The sequence below is a fragment of the Rhinopithecus bieti genome, unplaced genomic scaffold (genome assembly GCF_001698545.2).
Source record: "Rhinopithecus bieti isolate Rb0 unplaced genomic scaffold, ASM169854v2 scaffold_27006, whole genome shotgun sequence".
NCBI lineage: Eukaryota > Metazoa > Chordata > Mammalia > Primates > Cercopithecidae > Rhinopithecus > Rhinopithecus bieti.
In genome coordinates, this window is record NW_016813373.1 from 3,347,506 (window position 1) to 3,364,333 (window position 16,828).

Sequence of the window (16,828 nt, forward strand, 5' to 3'; positions counted from 1 at the left end):
TCAGACCCCAGCAGCAAAGATGGTGAAGCAGATCGAGAGCAAGGCTGCTTTTCAGGAAGCCTTGAACACCGCAGGTGATAAACTTGTAGTAGTTGACTTCTCAGCCACGTGGTGTGGGCCTTGCAAAATGATCAAGCCTTTCTTTCATTCCCTCTCTGAAAAGTATTCCAACATGGTATTCCTTGAAGTAGATGTGGATGCCTGTCAGGATGTTGCTTCAGAGTGTGAAGTCAAATGCATGCCAACATTCCAGTTTTTTAAGAAGGGACAAAAGGTGGGTGAATTTTCTGGAGCCAATAAGGAAAAGCTTGAAGCCACCATTAATGAATTAGTCTAATCATGTTTTCTGAAAACATAACCAGCCATTGGCTATTTAAAACTTGTAATTTTTTTAATTTACAAAATATAAAATATGAAGACATAAACCCAGTTGCCATCTGCGTGACAATAAAACATGAATTCTAACACTTAAAAAAAAAAAAAGAATCATGTTAGGAATCTGGAAGTTAGCTGAAGATATAGAAAACAGAAAATTTGATGCTAATTCCTTAAGCTGTCTAAGTGGTCAGCCTCAACTCAGGTTAGATTATTATGAACCCTGAGTAATAATGCCAGAACATGGCCTTGTATAGATGAGACCATTTACCAGGAAAGGTTAATAGTGATTATCTCTGGGTGGTGCTGATTACGAGATAGTTTCTGTACTTCTTTTGTATTTTCCAAATATTCCACATCCCTTTTTCTAAAGAAGTTTTGTTAAAAAAAAAAAGTGTTTTATAACTCTGTAGGTGGTGACATTGAGAAAGAACTTGTGGAGCAAGGTATAGTGGCTAATCATACTGATTTGGGAACCAAACTGATAGGTTGCTCATTTGTAACATTGGAACCTACCTCATAAGATGCTATGAGGATTAAATGAATTAATAAGTAATAAAACACTTAAAATAGTGTCTGGCACACAAAAAGTGCTATGTGAATAATCAGTGAACTTTATGTAGAAAGTTCTCTGGATTATTCTCTCATAAACAGCACATTTTCATCTTTATGACAGTAAAGTTTAGCATAATGCTTTTTTTTTTATAAGAAGAATAAAATTTCATTCAGAAAACGAAACACTCTTTCCTTAAAGTTCATTTACCTGCAGATGTCGTTAGTGTGTGTAGTACTTTCCTTCTTATTTTTCTTTCTTTCTTTCTTTCCTTTTTTTTTTTTTTTTTGAGACAGGTTCTCTCTCACTCTGGTTGCCCAGGCTGGGGTGCAATGGCGCGATCCCAGCTCACTGCAGCCTCAACCTCCCAAGCTCAGGTGATTCTCCCACCTCAGCTTCCTGAGTAGCTGGGACTACAGGTGTGCGCCACCATGCCCAGCTAATTTTTTGTATTTTCAGTAGAAACAGATTTTCACCATATTGCCCAGGCTGTTCTCGAACTCCTGACCTCAAGCAATCTGCCCATCTTGGCCTCCCAAAGTGCTGGGATTACAGGCATGAGCCACTGTGCCCGGCCCTTTTCCTTTGTTTTTGGCTTAAAGTAACTGTTGAGGTTACTGATAGCGAAGTTCTGGGCAACAGGCTTCCCTGTGCCGACTCCACGGCTATGAATCATCAATGACAGTGACCTTCAGGGCTTTGCTAAGTCACATGACACTGGTTAAGTGGTTTGGTTTCATTTTGCCTGTTTTCAGCCCAAGAGGTTGTTTAAGCTATGAGAACAAAAGTAAAGATAGGAAATAACTGATATAATTCCGTATCTCAAGTTTATTTTTAGCTAACGGGCCTTGTCTTGCTCTGCATTCCGAGGCGTAAAGTCTCTTGGGAAGAGAAGAAATCAGAAGCATGATGTAGAGCTTGACAAATGACTAATTTGAAATGGAGCCATCTTCATTCTTTGTAACTTTAATCTCAATTTCTCAGGTTTTCTCAAATTTTCTACTGTAAGCAAACCTTCACAGAAATCACTCCTCTTAGAGATCACAGTGAGCTAAATGTACTGTGTAAGGTTTTATTAGAACAAGCACACAAACAAAAACAAGTGACTGTAAAGCCTAGTGAGCCCAGTTTGTAGAGAAGCCATTGACTTGCCTGCAGAACCTGGTTACATGTGAATTCTGCCCCAGAATAACCGTGCTGCAGGGTGACCTCTGTGGGCTTTGGTTTCTGTGTCTTGGGAGTGAGTGGGTGGAACTGTGTGATTGCTATGGGAGTGTTGAGTGCTAACGTTCAAAGGTTCTATTTACCTGCTTCCCACACTATGGACAATTCACTCAACTGTGTGGTGTCAGTTTCCTTCCTGCAGTGGAGCCATTGGCAAGATTATATATGATTATTGCTTTGTTGATTGCTCTCCGAAAAAATGGTGGTGGTGGTAAGTGTTCAGCTATTAAAAGCTATATGGTCCAGAGTTGACCAAAACGTTAATTGCATTGTGATACTTATTTTTTCAATTAAAAATTAGAAAGAAGTATCACCAATATCTTCTGTAGCTTCAAAACATTACCATGAGCCTGAAGGTGAGAAAGCGTGAAGTGTGTGGAGTTGTATCTCTGCTTCCACCTTAGCTGGTTGGTTTGTACATTTATCTTTCATCCAGTGATGCTTGAATTGGTGGTGTGCAGCTGCTGCTAGTCAGTGAAGGATTCCATTTGTTGACTTTCTGTTTAAAGGTTTGTGGTAGAAGTCGGGGTAGTGTAGATTGGTCCTGTTATTCGAAAGGGATAATGAAATGTCTAATAGAAGACAATTATAAACAAAATCTAGGCCAAAAGGAGAACATTTAATTTCCCAGGTTGCTGATTTTCTCAAGAGCTACTGTACTGTGATCTGATCACTCTGAGAGTGTGGTCTTGTTTGTTAACTTATATAGCTGTACTCTGTTGGTTCAACCAGACTTTAATAGGGCAAGAAGAAGTAAAAAATTCAGAAAGTCAAAGTCTAAAGGATAATAAAGCAATTATATTTCTGTGGCTATAATATTAAGTATATATGAATATTCTCTAAAATATAACTCACAACATATGTTTAAACTATGAATAAAAATCGTCTTTGACAGTTTTTTAAAGATTACATAATTAAAGTTTCTTAGATGGAAGGGCCATAGCTGGGGAAGATGCCTGCTGGAGAGGACACAGGCCATGAGGAATACAATGTTTATAGTCAGCTTTCTTCATAGTAATAGTCCATGCTGGAAGCTATAATATAAATGGATATTTTCATATTATCTAAAAATAATTTTAAAATTTTATGTGCATGGCTTTAAGCATTGAAGGTAAAAGAGTAAAGGTGAAGTGAAAAAGCATGATGTTAAAATAGCACATCTTCGAAACTAATTAATTCCTTCAAATTGCAAAACAGTCACACGAGTACAAATCTCTATTTAGACTACATTTGATTTTCATTTTGAAAACCACATTCAAGACAAGCTAAATTACATTTAAATTCCCTTCCAGCTACAGATATGCATGCCTCACTGTATAAATGTCACTGTTGATTTTGATCTATAACCAAAGAAGAAATTGTCGAATTATGTATGAAATAGGATTTTATTTTTAATGTTGCACCAAGTATTTTTGCATTTATTGTGTCGGCTTATAACACAATATTTTTTCATTAATCTTTTAGTCTTCATTGACTTCTGTCACTCAAGAGGTATCTTTTTATCTGAAAATGTTTATAAGATCTTGAGTTTGGAGTGTGGCTTTCCTCCTTTGTTTCTTGCCTTGTTTCCCATGATGCAACTGTTAAACGACCAGCATGTTAAAATGAAAGACAATGTGCTTTTAGCTCTGATGGAACTCTGAAAATTAAAGTTACTCATTCAAGAACTATTTGTTGAGCAAATACTATAAACTGGATTTTACTAAGGGATATAACATGTAATATGATAATGATTGCCCTCATTTGGCTCACATTCTAGCAGGTAATAAAGGTAATAAAAAGAGAGACAAATGTATACTCTCAGGGAAAAGGGCCACGAGAATGCAAAAGGGGATGGAGAGTTGACAGGATGGCTGTTTCAGAGTCATCTGTCAGAGAAAGTCTATCTGAGGAGCTGACCTTTGAGCAAACCATGAGAATACCTGGGAACAGAATGTTTCAGGCAGAGGAACAACAGAGCCAAATTTCTGAGAGGGAGCTGGCTAGTGGATTCCAGGAAGAAGTCTGATGCCCTTGTGCCAGCAGGGTGATGCGTGATAAACTCACAGAGGCAGTCCGGCTGGACTGTACTGCTCTGTACACTGTCTTCTGTTCTAAATGTAATAGAAGTCGGAAGAGGGTTTTGAGTGCAGGGGAGTGATGAGGTCTGACTTTGATTTTTTAATTTAAAGGATTATTTTGACTGCTATTTAGGGAATAGACTTTAGGAAGTGAGAGTCAGGCAGTTGACCAGTTAGAGTCTTGCTCAGTAGTCCTAGCAAGAGATAGTGGTGGTCTGGATTAGGGAGGTGTGAATGGAGATAATGAGATATGGGCAGGTTTAGGATATTGGGGAATGATTAAATATGAACTTCATTAGAGCATGTTGTATCTGTGGTTTTCTCTGTTAAGGGCAGGAGTGGGAGGTAGAATTTTGTACCAATACAAACTCCTCTTCAGTGGTGGCTTGCAGGAGGCAGGGTTTTTATGTTTTAGAGCAATGACGATGGTCTGAGGCTTAGCAACATGGAATGAAAAATGAAATTTGAAAATTGTGAAAGCAAAGATTTTCAAGATGGGGCTGTAAGGATTAATAGGGTCAAAATTCTACATTAATGTTTTTTGCTTTTGCTCTTTTTTTAAAATTTTTTAACCTTCTTGAGGCAAATTTGTTTGACGCTAGCTGGGATAGAAAGAGCAGCATTAACAGTTACGTTACTACTTCAGTTTCCAGGGCTCAGCTGTACCCAGGCACAGGGCATGGCCCAGGTGAGGAGAAGTGCTGCAGCTCTCTAGAAGCTTCTGGGACTGCAGCACATCTGCTCAGTATGTCTTCATTACACAGTGACGTTTCATTTCATTCAACCTGAGAGTGAAGGGGTTTCAGACATGGCTTGCTTGTTCATTTTTAGCAAGTTTCTTAAGGGCCAGGGTGCCCGAAGAGGCAAGTTTCTACTCTCACCTCCCTTCCTGTAACAGCCACCCGCTTTCACCTGGCTCTTCCCTTCCCCCTGCAATACAGACTCTCATTCCTACACTCTTTTGTTCCTCATGGAACTCTGAGCTCCACTTTCTGATCTCCATGAGCTGCTCTGAGCTTTGATCCCTGTTCCCATCCTCTTCACTTGTACCTACCATCCCAATTCAGTTTATCTTTCTTTTTACGTTTTCCCAGAATAGGAGCAGTGCTCTATGAGAAGAGAGAACAAATACACAAATGAAGCATAGATCTCTGTGGAGGTCAAACCAAGCCCCCAGATAATTTCCCGTTGTGAATCTCCTTTCTACTTTGCACTGTTACCTTTTAAAGAAAAAATTAATGTCAGTACACTTACTCATCTTCCTTCCCTCCCCCCACTACCAGCATCACTGTCAAATAGCATCAGTATTCTCTGTAAAAGACGCTGTTTTTATTTATTACAAGATATGATGGGCCAGCTGTGGTGGCTCATGCCTGTAATTCCAGCACTTTGGGAGGCCATGGTGGGTGGATCACAAGGTCAGGAGTTCAAGACCAGCCTGGCCAAGATGGTGAAACCCCATCTCTACTAAAATACAAAAAGTAGCCAGGCATGGTGGCAGGCGCCTGTAATCCCAGCTACTCGGGAGGCTGAGGCAGAGAATTGCTTGAACCCGGGAGGTGGAACTTGCAATGAGCCAAGATCACACCACTGCACTCCAGCCTGGGTGACAAAGTGAGACTCCGTCTCAAAAACAAACAAACAAAAAAAGATATGGTGAATGTGTAAGCTTTCTGTTAGGTACACTCACTTTTTTGTAGAACGTTGGCTCTTGAAGGGTTTCTTTGCTTCTGCAGATTGTGGAGAGAAGAGAAGTTGATAGAAAATGGATCCTGGAAGATGAAATGTTAAAGGAGTGGCCCACCGGAAGGGGTGGAAAAGGGGGCAGGTAACAGGGGTTATTTGCATGGGGTTTGGTAAGCCAAGGCCAGGTCTACCCATAGAGCATCCTGAAGAAGACACAAACAGATAATTTCTAGGCTCTCCCCAGTTAAAAGGAGACTGAAGTCTTAGTTCAGGAAGGAATTCAAGGCCTAAAACCCAGACCTTACCAGTGGCTAAGGTGGCTTGCTCTGTAGGGAACAGTTGCCTCAAGTGGTGATATCAGCTGTTTCTGGAAACTGATATAGTGAGAGTATAAATGACAGTAAACCTGCAATTCTTGCCCTACTGCTTTGGCAAATATTTCATTGTTTATGTGCTGCCAAGACCCCCGGATTTCGGGCACACCTCTGTCAGATCCAGTGGGAGCGGTGGAGAGTCATATTCACCCACTGGTTTGATCAGGTGAAAAGGTCTCTTTGCACCTTGTATGTGCTGCTTCAGTTGCAAACCAAATAAGAGAAATATCGGACCATGTCCAGGTCATGCATTATACTTGAAAATTATTGAATTCTGGAATTTTACCTGGTAAAACTCAGGCCTTCAGACACAAGCAGCATCTCAGAAGGGCAGCTCTCCACTTGAAAGAAGACAGTAGAGAAGATGTGCTAAGGTGCTGTGGCTGTTCTGTACCCTGTAGGAGCTGTCCTCCCCAGTTTACCTTTGGATTGTTTATACAGAATTATGTAGGCCTTTCGTACTTTGCTATAGGTTAAAAATGTATAACTTAAAAATCATTAAAAGTTCTAGAAATTACTGCCATTTTTTTTCTATTGCACATCTTTTTTGAGAAAGCAGAGTATAGCATTACCTCTAAGAACATTCAAACTTAATCTGTGTTTAAATAGGTTACAAATAGGTGGAGGGTGAGGGTCCATGAGGACCACCTCGGCATCAGCTCTGTGTCCTCAGGCTCTCAGTACAGAGCCTACCTTGCTTTGGTTGATTTTAATTTAATCGAACTGCTCTGAAACCTTTATGAATGAATCCTCATACCCTCTCCTCAAAAGATAAATATTCAGAACAGCTACCATCTTTTATAAACAAACTGAGCAGAATGTGTTGCTAAAATAGGCTTGTTAAGCTTCCCAGGTTGTGGAAGTTAGTGTGTTCATGTTTACTGTGCTACCCACCATTAAGCTATCATGGAGCATGCGTTTTCCCCACTCACCCAGACATTATTCCTAAAGAGCTATTCTTTGTTGCTGTCAGAACACACTTTAGTCTCTGAGGGGAAGATAAGTTGGTGATTCGTATCAACTGGAAATGATCTTTTGTTTTATGTGACTGAAGCTCTTGTGAGAAAAGGTACAGACGGTCAGAAGGAAAGAAGGAGAGGGATTGCCTGCTGCCTGCCCGCATGCACACATGTGAGTGGGTGCTCCCACCAGCTTTCAGGGGGGCTTCCTTTATGAATATGAGCACTGACTTTGGGAGATCTGCAGCGGAAAGTCAAGTCATGAATATTTTTTATAAGGAGAGAAATGATGTAATTGTATCACAAGATATTTCAGATGTGTTTTTCCATTTAAAAAATTCATTGGCAGTGCTCATACGAGAGAAGTACTTAAGCTGAAAATGACTGTCCAGTTTCTTCCTATTTCATTATGATTTTGCAGCCATTGAATTATTTCTAAAAGTTGTATAACCCAGATAAAGTCAGGCCTCCTGGAAGCCAGCCTCAGCCCAGAGACATATGAAAAGAAGCACCAAATATCACTGAAAACCAATTTAAATTTATACTGAATAATCTCATTCATAAACCACAGCACAACATTCTGAAGTCTACTCCTCCTCCAAGAATTTATAGCTGTCTGCCACTCTGATGACTTTTTGTCTGTCTCTCTTCTTTTAACTACCTCAAAAATCTCTCATCTGTCTCATCTTTTGCAAAACTTTCCCTCCTGCTCAGCCTACTCTGGGCTTTCTGCGCCTCGCTGTATCTATTCTGTGCTGCTCATTAGCTTTGCTCTTTCCGGTGTCAATCCAGACCGACACAATTCTCCCACTAACCTCCTCACCCCTTCCCAATCTGCATCACAAAAGCACACTAGCCCATCTAGCCAGACGCAGCTCTCCTCGCCAGGTGGCTTGGGGGTGGGGTCCTGGGATGCTCAAAGGCTAATGCTTTTCTCTGTGATGGTTATTTTCTAAGAATTTTTCATTCACTGAAATTCACCGAAGACAGAATCCAATTAAAGGAATTAAGTCAGATGCACATAAAGATCATTAAGATATATTTCTTCCTTAAGACATGCATCTGTGTCTGTATATGTCTATGTGTTCTCTCTCTCTCTCTCTCTCTCTCTCTCTCTGTCTTTCACCTTTGGCCAATTTGTTAAATGTTCAGAAGACAGTCACACAAATGAAGAAGAGTTTTTGGAATGGTCATATAATTTCCTAATCCCAGCAGCCATCCTGCAAATCCGTGACTGTCAGTCTCGATGGCAGTGAAGAAGTAACTACAGATGAGTCAGCAGAAATTTATTCCCAGCCCTGGAAAAACAACTCATGTTTTAGGTCCTCCTGATGATAGTGGAGTTTCATTGATTTCATATACAAAGGGGGGCATGTGAGATACTATATTAGTATCTTTTCATATTTGCTGTTATTACAATATAGTTTACCCTGAAAAAGAACATCGTTGTTTGTGGAAATGATACATTTTGTGAAGTGCTATAGTCCTGCAGGTTTTGTAATAGATATCAGTATACAAAGAGAACTTTTCATTTTATCAGAAATTTACTTCACTACCCATTTGTGGGAAACATTAGTAAGAGCATGGGCTCTGAATCAGACCACTGGGTTCAAGGCCTGGCCGAGTCCCACCACTCTGTAGATGTACAGCTAGATAACTGTGCCTTAGTTTCCTTTTCTTTATAATGGAGACATTAATGGTTCCACTTCATAAAGCTGTTGTCAGCATTAAATGGGTCATATGTGAAACTTTCAGAACTAAATCCAGAACATTGAAAGGGCTCTATAAATGATAGCTCTCATTTCTCATCCTCCTCCTCCTCCTCTTCTGCCTCCTCCTCCTCTTCTTTCTCCTCTTCCTCTTCCCCTTTCTGCTCCTGTTCACTTTAGTGAAGGAAGAGATCCTTGATTTTATTGCTTGGCCTTAATGCTGAAAATATATGTCAAAGTTCTAGTAGAATATCAGCAGGCCTTAAAATGAAGTTACTTTAAGATAAGTTGTAAAGACATTGCATTCATTACCATATATTGGAGAAAAACTTCAGTTTTCTCCTTGTTGATGCAGTGGTGGTCAAATCATCATTTCAACACAAGATTTCACAGCATTTACTTTGGATGTCACATTAATTCCTAACTTAAGTAGCACAGGGCTGGTATTCTCCCACTGATAAAGGCCCAAAGACGTGACAAGAGAGGATATGGTAGTTTTTCTGATGTTATCCATGAAGGCTAGATGTACTTCTAACTTTTACTCATCTCTCTGCGATTTACAAAGGAATGTGATCTGGAAATGTGTCCACATTCTTTCTGAATCCATTTATACTTTATTCCTACATCATCTCCTAAAAAAATTATTTCTTGTGCTTTGTGGTAGAAAAAAAAAAAAAACTGACTTGGTAGTTAAGAGCCTGTCTCTAGACTCAGACCAACTTGGATTTGAGCCCAGCACTACCCTGTGACTAACCAACCAGGGACAAATCTCTCTGCAGCTATAAAAGAGAGTCATGATACTAGCCTTGTAGGGTAGACACGATGATTAACTCAAAGCAGGGGAGAGAATAGCCTACTAGGACAGCCGTTTATCCTGAGTGGTTATCGAGGATAACAGGAATCCTGCTAGGAATAGTTGAGAGGATTTGGCTGACCTGAGACTTCAAGAGTCCCAGCAGTTCCTCAGTGGGTGGAAAATGAGCACCGCTAGGAGAGTCAGAGAAGGGCTCTTGAGAAATTAGATAAATGTCTCTCAGAACAACCATGTGTGTCTTCCCTTTCTGGAAGTGGCTTCAAATCATTGGCCACTATTCTGTTCCTTGATTGGGAATGATTACTGTACAGCACAGGTGTTAAGCCCCCTCCTCCTAGGGAGAGCCTTGGTTTGCAGCGTGCCTTCCTAAAAGAGTCCAGGCTGGGTTTGGATCTGGTTGTATGTCTTTTGTCGGAGCTTGTCAGAAGATGAATGTTCCAGGGTCCTTAATGACTGGATAATAGTTCCTTGGTCACTGAATAATGAACCCCAGATGAATGAAGGAAATGTGTTGTCTGGCCTTGGGAATGATTAAATGATTCAGGAATGGGGCCTGCAGGTCCTGGACCTCTTAATTATTAAAGGTGCTGTCATGACAGAAGCTTTATCATTATGATCTTTCTTATAGAACCTCTGAACCCTAAGGTCATCCTCTCCTCTTTGCAGCTGAGGGCACCTTTCATCTTGTCCTCTCAAAAACACGGGCAAGACCCTAGGATTGCTAAGAGACCATATCATCATGTGCATACACATCTCAACTCATTCAGTTCACCCAGAAAGGTCTATACTCAATCTCCACAGCACACAGCTGGGAAGTCACAGAGCCAGGTGCAGAAGAGAAAGGCCTTTTGAAGCCAGTGCTGTGTTCATTGTAATTCACTGGTGTGCTGTTTCAGTGACAGTTGAAGGAGAAGGAGCTGGTATCATGATTCAGTGGCATTCTCTTTTTCCCCTAGGATAAGTCAAGACGGCGCCTCATTCTGAGGACAGTGATGCCTCCCGTCTGCAGGTGAAGGCATGTCTGTTGGAGGAGGCAGTTAACAAGGCCCTGGGATATGTTGCATCTTAAGCCTCATAACCCCAGCCCCCCGGCAGCTGACCCGGGATAAGGATTCCGCCCTCTTGAGACTCGTGTGTTTCTCTGGCTCCTTCCTAGTCTTCCCCATGTGTTCTTCCTCACCTGCCTCAACAGACTGGTCCATCTCAGGATGTGTTAATCAATTCCACCTTTGCCTTTTTTCAGAGAGAGGCAGAAAACCCTGGATTAAGCTGGTTAGGAGTCCCTCCAGAGGAGATGCTTGAGGACAGGCCAGAGGAAAGAGGCTTAGCCTATTAATGGCAGCTTCAGTGCCTGGACACTGGCTGGGGAGGCCATATCACCTTCAGAATGGAGCCTGACTCCTTAGTAAGACTCGTATAAGGTCTTCGGTTCCCGTAGCCCTCTCAGCCTTTTCTCTTTACACCTGTCTTAACCCCTGGAATTCTACATGTTTGCCGTGTTGCATGACTTGCCCCTCCCCCCATTTGCCGTGTTCCCTTTGGCTTTGGAACACACTGACCCCTTGCCCAAAAGCTCCTTCCCATACATAAGAGCTGTGTTCCTCAGGACTCCACTGAGATATGTCACATCCTCCAAGACTCTGCCTAACCTTGGTTAGGGGTCTCTCCTTTCTAATCTTATAACCACCACCCTCACATGTGCTTTTCATGGCCATAAAAACTGTACACACTGCTTTCTTATTTTCTTACATCCTCTCCTACTGGCCATTAACTCCTTTAGAACAGGGACTGACTTCTTCCTTTCCTAGACATAACCCCAGGGCTGAGTGTTGTCTCTGGCACACAGTAGGTGCTTTATAAATATTGTTGAAGTAAAGAAGAAACACAGAAAGGATAGCAAGGGACAGTGCCCAGCACTTGACTCAAGGACAGAAAGCAGATAGCTTCTTTCATCTTTATGTCTGGAGTAAAATCAAGAGGTATTTTGCTCAGAACTTTTGGGCCAGAAGTGTACCCATAAAATGGTGTGATTTGTGGGAGCTCACAGGAGTCAATAAGAAAAACGCCACACCTCTAATAAGAAAAAAAGGGCAAAGGATATGAAGAGACACTTCACAAATAAAGAAGTACAAATAAATGATCAACACATAGGAAAAGTATCCAGTGTCACTAGTAAATTTTAAAACATTAAACAAAAATAAAAATTAGATACCATTTTCATCCTTCAATTTATTACATATTTTACAAAATGATAATACCCTTTATTAGTGAGGCTGCACTGAGATGAGTCTTACACCACCATGTTAGTTCATTTGTGCTGCTGTAACAAAACACCACACACTGGGTAATTTGCAAACAATGGAAATTTATTTTTCACAGCTTTAGAGGATGGGATGTCCAAGACCAAAGTGCCAGCATTTTGTATCGGATGAGAGCCTGCTTGTGCTTTCACATGCAGAAGGTGGAAGGCAAGCAAGCTAAATTCACTCCTGCAAGGCCTTTTACAAGGGGCTGTAATCCCGTTCATAAGGGTGGAGCCCTCATGACTTCATCACCTTCCAAAGGCCCCACCTCTCAATACCACCGTCATGGGAATTAAAATTCAACATGAATTTTGGAAGGAACGTCAACATTCAAACCATAGCAACTACCAAGGCAATAATAAGCATCACCACAGGGCTTTTCATCTCTATTTGTTTGTTGGTTTGTTTATCTCTGGTTTAAATGTAAATAAGCATTAGGTTTCAGTAGTGAATAAGGATGCAAAAGGCATATGAGAATTGCTGTCTTAGTGACTAACATTTTTGGATTGTGAAGTATCATAAGGGATATGTACACATATGTACAGTCTTTATACTTCCCCTAGTAGAGATACAGTGGTCAGACACCATTCATGTTTAGTTTCTACAAACTTAAAGTCTAAAGACATAATTTTCCTGCTTGTTACTTTTAACACATCATATTTTTAGATTACTAGAATTTACCGTGGCCGGGCATGATGGCTTACACCTGTAATTCCAGCACTTTGGGAGGCTGAGGTGGGAGGATTGCTTGAGTCCAGGAGTTTGAGACCAGCCTGGCCAACATAGTGAAATCCTGCCTCTACAAAAAATACAAAAATTAGTCAGGCATGATGGTGCACACCTGTGGTCCCAGCTACTCAGGATGCTGAGGCGGGAGGATCACTTGAGCCTGGGATATGGAGGTTGTAGTGAGCCATGATCATGCCGTTGCACTCCAACCTGGGTGACAGGGTAAGACACTGTCTAAAAAAACAAACAAACAAAAAAGATGTATCAAGCAATCTTATTTTGAAATGTTTGCCTTTATTAGGTTAATTTGAAGTGAGTTCTGGAAGGAACTGAGAATATTTTATACTAAGTGTACCAAAGCTTCTTGTTAGGAAGTTTATAACTACCCTAAAAGTTACTCAATAATGACTATTACACTGGAACTGACTAAATCACTTTCTACTAGTGAGGACATCATTCAGGGACTGCCCGACTCAGGGAATTGATAATGGTGTATGAGGTCCTTCAGCTGAATTTTTGTGTGTAAGTTTATTCCAAATTTAGAGTCAGCCCTCATTATCTGTGGTCAGTCAAGTAGAAGATGAGCTCTCAGAGCATTAGTCTTCCCCTCAAGACAGCTGGTTTTCCTTGGGCCCTCTCTGCTGTCCTCCAACCCCTCTCCTCCACATCCCTGCATCGGTTACTACAGAGCCCAGCACATAGGTACTCAGACTGTAATGAGTGTACACCTTCCAGATGAGAACAGTGTAGAAGTAAACCATAGTTAGCTATGCTGAAGTGATTGACGCCTTCACTCTTCTCTGCTCTTTAATTCCCCTCCAACAAACTTGTGTTCAACCCAATAAAGATGTTAGATTCTGACCTGTTTATTACTAGCTACAAAACTAGAACTCATGGACCAGACCCCATTCCTTCTAAGCTTTGCAGAGAGAAGATCTGCCACGAGGTTACCTTTATAATTAATAGAACTGACTTTTAAAGGAATCAACTAGTGAAATGGTTGCTGGAATGAGTTTGGCACGTCAGGATTATTAAAAAGTTAAAAATGTTCATAGATGTACATGTTCAAGGGAGAAGCAGGAAAAACAGCAGAAGCAGCCTGTACCCACTACTGTTTGAGATCAGAAGGGATCTTACAGTTTTCTAAAATAATGAAAATTTGAGTCTACTCTGACACCTTCTCATCTTCTTTTGATCAATGCCACCAAACAATCCCAGCCCCTCTTGGATGTAATCTGAGGAATAAAATGCTAAAAATATCACCCAGGCGTTGCTTTTACCCCACATCTATTTTGACTAGCACAGCCTGCAACTGTTTACATGCAGGGAACAGGAGTCAGCCTACTGTTCCCGACGTGCATTTTAATAAGCCACCTGACAAGATCAACAGGAAGAAAAGAAAAATTGTGAACAGGTGCAAAGGATCTGGGGGGAGCGGGAGGAAGACAGGTCCTGTGTCCCCCTGCTCTTCCTCGAGTCGGCATGTTGTTCTGCTGCCAGGACCCCCTGGCTGTAAGAGTGGCTGTTCACATTTCCTCCAGTGTGGGCTCTGATAAAGGGAACCTAAAATCTCAAATTAATCACCCATGTCTTCAACAAAAGGAAAACTGAATTTTGGTAGTGATTGTTTTACTGTCGTAATCCAAAATGCTTCCTTCATTCCCTGAGAGGCGGATTGGTGAGGTAGGACGTTCCTGATGGCTGCCTTGCCTTGGGAATGTGTGGTGCATTTGCTGATGAGACGTTTGTTTCCAGATGGACATCTTCCTTCCCGACACCAGCCTTTGAGAATGTGGCAGACCATTTTTAAATATTTGCTTTGTACAAATTGTGGCCTATTGAAGGGTCTTGCCCAGCTATTTTTGTTTTATACCATGATGGATTTTGTGCGGTGTGTTGTGTAAGTAATAATGATAGGTCTGGCTTTGTAGTCGTGGCTGTTTGTTTTCTCTTCCTTTGTATCCTCTAACACCACGTTGGCTAGCCAGCCAGGGTTGTTAATGACATGTTAAAGCCTATCTTCTGTCTAAATTGGTGGGGATTCTGTCTTGATTTAAAAAATGGCCTGTGTTTAGAATAATGCTGCTTTGAAAGTCGTGTAGCCCGTAGCTTTTCCATTTCATTGGAGAAACATATTGGAAAAATAGTAATAGTTTGTCCACTACCTTCAATTTAGTTGTGCTCCCTGGAGGGATAAGAAAATGAAGACTGAATGTTACTAGGCTGCTCAGAGTATGTCTGCACTAGTCTGTGGCTTGGCGGATGGGAGAGGACTGTGGACAAGGCAAGGGCATCTCCTTCCTAGGAGAAATCTTCACCAAGCAATGGACAAGGGGCCACCTGGGTCTTTCCGAAGGTTCTCCTTAGGTCTGAAAATGTTACCCTCTTCCCCATCCTACAGACAAAATCATAGAATCCACTTGTGATATATATATATATATATATCTCTGTATTCTGTGTATTTAAATAATTAGAAACTCACCATTAGCAATTAAGTCACAATTTAGTTCAGTTAAAGGTTATTAATAGTAGGCTAGGCGTGATGGCTCACGCCTATAATCTCAGCACTTTGGGAGACCGAGGCGGGTGGATCACCTGAGGTCAGGAGTTCGAGACCACCCTGGCCAACATGGTAAAATCCGTCTCTACTGAAAATACAAAAAATTACCCCGGCGTGGTAGCAGGCACCTATAATCCCAGCCAGTTGAGAGGCTGAGGCAGGAGAATCGCTTGAACCCGGGACGCGGAGGTTGCAGTGAGCCGAGATTGCGCCATTGTACTCCAGCCTGGATGGTAGAATGAAACTCTGTCAAAAAAAAAAAAAGGTTATTAATAGTAATTATCTCAGTCTGCCAGGATTTATAAATATTAATGTCCCAAACTGAAGTTAGGCCCATTTTTACCTTTTTTTTTTTACTTTTATTTTATCTCTGTGTAATTGTATTGGGGCAAATTTGTCAGTGTCTTCTCTTTTTTAATTAACGATTGTTTTTCCAAATTCTCAGTAAATAATCCTTCATCAAATTTGTCAGTATTATTAATTTACATTCATTTTTGTCTCTTCAAATTACCACGTTGGTATGTAAAATTCTTGTGTGTTGTAATTGTGGATCAGAATCTGTTGATTAACTTGTTAATACATTTAGGACCTGATATTCCTAAAGAACTCATTACTGAACCTCACACTAGTCTTTCTAATATCTTTACAAAAAAATAGAATCAATAATAACTCTAAATTGTCAGATGGAAAAGACAGTTGGCTTAGCAGTGAACATGAAGTCTTTATTCAGATACATGCAAATGTATTACATTCTTAAGAATGATAATTTTGAGAAACATTTGAACAGCATAATTACTTGCAGATATATTACTATAACGAACATCTTTGGGAGTTGTGTGTTAAGGGTATTTGTAATATGATGAGGAAACCTGAAACTATATTAGAAAGTGGTGTTATAGATACTAAGACAAGAAATTATATAAGAATATAGTCTTTGTACCTATTTAATCATAGTTAAGAAGAAAATATGTTGCAACTTTCTGAACTGAAATATAAACTCTCTTAGTGATAGACAGCTGTCTTTCAGGTGGCCCCTATAGTTAGACATTACTCCATGCCATATGGCAGACAATCGTCAGTTTGTTGGTTGATGATATTTTCTAATTTCACAATTTCTGTGATGTTTCCCACAAATTGGGTTAAGAGTGATTCAGAGTCACACCTATTTTTGACTTTAATGTGCTCAAGTCATTTCCTGTTGACAGGAATCTGATGGAAATGTCATCATAGTGATCACTGTTCTGGAGAACTTAAGCTGCAAGTTTTCCTGAGTTTGTTCTATCATGTATATTAATACTGGCATCTGTGTTCTCTCTCTGGCTGTTGCAGAGGCTAGGTCCCATCCACATCCCACTGTACTCTCCAGCCTTGAGTGATATACCTACCCATTTCATCTGTTAAGTGTAATAGCTCTTCATGCATATGACTTTACAGATAGATTGAATTAAAGTGTATACATTATATATATATGAAATATATATA

The 16,828-nt window shown here is 40.6% G+C and overlaps 1 protein-coding gene and 1 pseudogene across 3 annotated transcripts in view; both read left to right on the forward strand.

Moving 5' to 3' along the window:
• CUNH1orf21 (chromosome unknown C1orf21 homolog) overlaps positions 1 to 16,828 on the forward strand; it is a 253,360-nt gene that overhangs the window by 112,915 nt on the left and 123,617 nt on the right. The gene's annotated exons all lie outside the window — the stretch shown is intronic.
• On the forward strand, positions 7 to 470 carry LOC108512735 (thioredoxin pseudogene; annotated as a pseudogene). Its single transcript, XR_001880680.1, has one exon. The product of XR_001880680.1 is annotated as a thioredoxin pseudogene (transcript).